This window comes from Dioscorea cayenensis, chromosome 20 (assembly GCF_009730915.1).
Source record: "Dioscorea cayenensis subsp. rotundata cultivar TDr96_F1 chromosome 20, TDr96_F1_v2_PseudoChromosome.rev07_lg8_w22 25.fasta, whole genome shotgun sequence".
NCBI lineage: Eukaryota > Viridiplantae > Streptophyta > Magnoliopsida > Dioscoreales > Dioscoreaceae > Dioscorea > Dioscorea cayenensis.
Genome location: NC_052490.1, coordinates 21,391,466 through 21,395,048, shown reverse-complemented (window position 1 = coordinate 21,395,048; position 3,583 = coordinate 21,391,466). Strand labels below are relative to the sequence as shown.

General features: G+C 41.1%; 1 non-coding gene across 1 annotated transcript; it reads left to right on the top strand.

The window, feature by feature from the left end:
* Positions 1-1,850: 1,850 nt before the first annotated feature.
* LOC120252422 lies at positions 1,851-1,958 on the top strand. Its single transcript, XR_005533952.1, has one exon. It is a non-coding gene; the product is annotated as a small nucleolar RNA R71 (small nucleolar RNA).
* Positions 1,959-3,583: the final 1,625 nt, after the last annotated feature.

The following is a 3,583-nucleotide window of genomic DNA, read 5'->3' as shown; positions in this document are numbered from 1 at the left end:
GTATTTTTTGCTCTGATGACCGCCATAAACACTACCGAGATCCACTTTTTTTCATCGAGGGTAACATAAAGCGGCCACACCTTTACGCCGTAGATCGTGTCGCTTCTTCAATAAACGACCTCATTGGTGAAGATTTTTCTATCAATGCACAAATCGCGATACTCGAATGTAACTGCCTCTGTGCCCCTCCGCATCATTGTCCTTGCTTGAATACCTGGAAGTTGATACATATTCTCGTATCTTGAGCCCGACTTGTCTCTTGGCGTTTGTTACTTCCCAAGATTTCATCAAATAGTGCATTCACGATCTACATTGGCTTCTTTTATCAATATTTAGCTTCGCAACCCTACATGCGCAAAAGAACACAAATACACATGCATTAGCGCTTAAACCTGATAAAAGTAATGCTCATCATAAGGAAAGAACACTTCACATTCTTAGTACACAAGCACTTATCAACATCCAACACTACAAAGTCTACAGGAAATATGTACTTATCAACCTTGACAAGCACGTCTTCAATGATACCCCTCGGATGCCTAACCGTTCGGTCTGCCAATTGAAGTGTCATACGAGTGGGTCTAGGCTCTCCCAAGCCTAACTTCTTAAATAACGAGTATGGCATGATGTTGATACTAGCTCCTGAATCTGCTAATGCCATCTCTTCACCCATATTACCAATGTTGCATGGAATAACAAAGCTTCGGGGTCTTTCTTCTTGTTTGGTATATTCTTTTGCAACACCACCGAATAAGAGGTATCTAAGATCACCGATGCACTCTTCTCTAACTTCCTCATGTTGGTCAAAAGATCCTTCAAAAACTTTTACATCGCAAGGGGCATTTGAGACAACGCCTGCATAAAAGGAATGTTGATGTGCAATTGCTTGAATAGACCCAAGAACTTCTTGTATTGCTCATCATTTTGGTCATTCTTCAATCTTGAAGGATAAGAGATTCTTGGTTTCTATGATGGGGGTGCCACCCGCTTCTTTTTTGCTCTCTCCTCAACCTCCACGACCTCGGGTACTTCAACATTGGCCTTCTCACTTGGAAGCCTACCTTCAACCTCACGACCACTTCTCAAAGTGATCACCTTCACATGTTACCTTGGATTAGTCTCAGTGTAACTAGGCAAGCTTCCTTGAGGTCTCTCCGATAACAACTTTGCAATTTTCCCCACTTAATTTTATAAATTGTGCAATGAAGCAGTGTGGTTGTGAAGTGTAGCTTCAATTGACTAAAACCTTGTATCCGACAATTGAACAAATCTAGTCAAAGCTTTCTCTAGATCAGTCATCCAGGTCTCCAAGCCTGAAACTCGATTCTCCATGTTTGGGGCTTATTGTTGTTGGAAACCTGGTGGTGCCATGGCCTTTTGTTACCCTTGATTACTCCATAAAAAAATTAAGATGGCTTTTCCACCCTTGGTTGTAGGTGTTGCTATAAGGATTACCTTGTCCTCTTATCAAATTGCCCACAAAGTCTACTTGTTCAGTTAGGGTTAAAGTAGCAATCGAAATAGAACAATCGGATAGCATATCCAAACCCCCACAACCATCACGGCTTGTGATAGTGGCTACCATCGGTGAAGTCAATGTATCCAATTTCTTGCTCAATACCTCTACTTGGGCTGCCAAGTATATAACCGCATCAATTTCATGTCATCCGGCCGCTTTCTTCCTTTCTCTTGCATTCCATTGGTAGCTATTCAAACCCATTTCTTCAATCAATTATCGGGCTTCTTTGGGAGTCTTGTTCCCCATTGTACCTCCTGTGGCGGCATGTAGAAGTTGTTTGTTGCTTGAGCTTAACCAGTTATAAAATGTATTAATGATCATCCACTCGGGGAACCCATGTTGTGGACACTTCCGCAAAAAGGTCCTTGAATCATTCCTAAGTCTCAAACAAAGTTTCAAGCTCCATTTGAACAAATGAAGATATCTCATTGCGAAGCTTTGCCGATTTTCCCGGAGGGAAGTACCTTGCAAGGAAAGCTTCGACCATTTCGTTCCATGTTGTGATGGAAGCTCTTGGCAATGAATGGAGCCACTGTTTGGCCCTTCCTTTCAAAGAGAATGGGAAAGCCCTCAAGCGAATTACATCATCAGAAACCGCATTGATCTTCAACATATCACACACTTCAAGGAAGTTCTCAACATGATTGTTCGGGTCTTCATTGGCTAACCTATTAAACTGTGCGTACTGTTGAACCATCTGAATAAAGGCCAGCTTCAACTCAAAATTCTAGGCTGCTACCAGTGGTCTCACAATGCTCGATTATGTCCCATGAATTGTTGGTCTAAAAAAATCTGAAAGTGTTCTTCATTGGATTCTTGTTCAGCCATGTTTTTAGATTCTTCATCCACTATTTCAGCTGAATGATTCTTTCCTTATACAGGTTCTTTACCCCTTCTACAAAGTGTTTGTTCAAGTTCAGGATCTCCTTTAACCAATGTCGAAGGGTTCCCTCAGGTCATAACCTGGAGCTGTAACCAAAGAAAGGAAAATAAATCAGAATGATGATAGAATAAGAAAGTGTGAAATAGAGTAAATGATGAATATCTAAAATAGCAAAGAGCAAAGTGTTTCTAAAACACCTATTCCCCGGCAACGATGCTGAAAACTTGACACATCCCTTGCATGTGACCCACAAGTGCGCTGGTTTATCGAAGTAATAATACCTCGGTGAGAGGGTAGTCGAATTCACAGGGAATAGTGATCATAAACACAAAGATTGCTATTTAAAAAAAGTGAAGATGAATCGATAGTAGTGTGAAGAAAATTGATATGCAAAGAAATAAAGAAAGTAAGAACTAGAGGTGTAATAAAATGAGAGGAAAGGCAATCAATAGAAAGTGGGGCACCCGGACATTGCTTCCCCTAGGACTATTGCTTCATGTGAAAGACCAACTATTAAGTTCCTGACTGATGCTTAATGAGCCATGGAAATCCTAAAGTAAATGGTCCCAAACCTATAGTCTACCATGACAAACTCTACACTATGCCCCGGCGGAGAAATCATTCAGTCTCAACACCTCACACTGTGTACAGTTGTAAGAAGCTCTAAGGATTCCAAGTGATAAGTCCTATTCCCTAATATAGGTCTCACCCTTTGGTCCAGGTGAAACACCCGTAGTCATAATTAAGCCCCAGCACTAAGGATTAGTTCAACGCTTCACTCTGTTACTCGTGCAACTAAGCCCCAGCGGACTTCCTCTCTTAGCACTTCACTCTATTGTGACTGCAAAGAACCCTTGGAACATGGAGGTAGGATAAATCACACCAAAGGGGAAAGGGGACGTTCCGCTATCTCTTGACTCACCCTATAGACCTTCTCTAATCTTACTTTGTCTAATCCTCATGGTGTACCCCTCACTCACAAGGATTACCAATGTAGACTCTTAACCCTAGTGTCACTCTAAGTGAGAAATCATTTAACAAGCATTCAAGATTAGAACTCAATTAAAGACATCAATCAAAGAATCATAATAAAAGGTCAATGAAACAATAGCATCCTAAGGTTTATAAGTCCAAGTACCCTTTAGGTGTTTAGCTCTCCATGGAGCAAGATACAATCAATA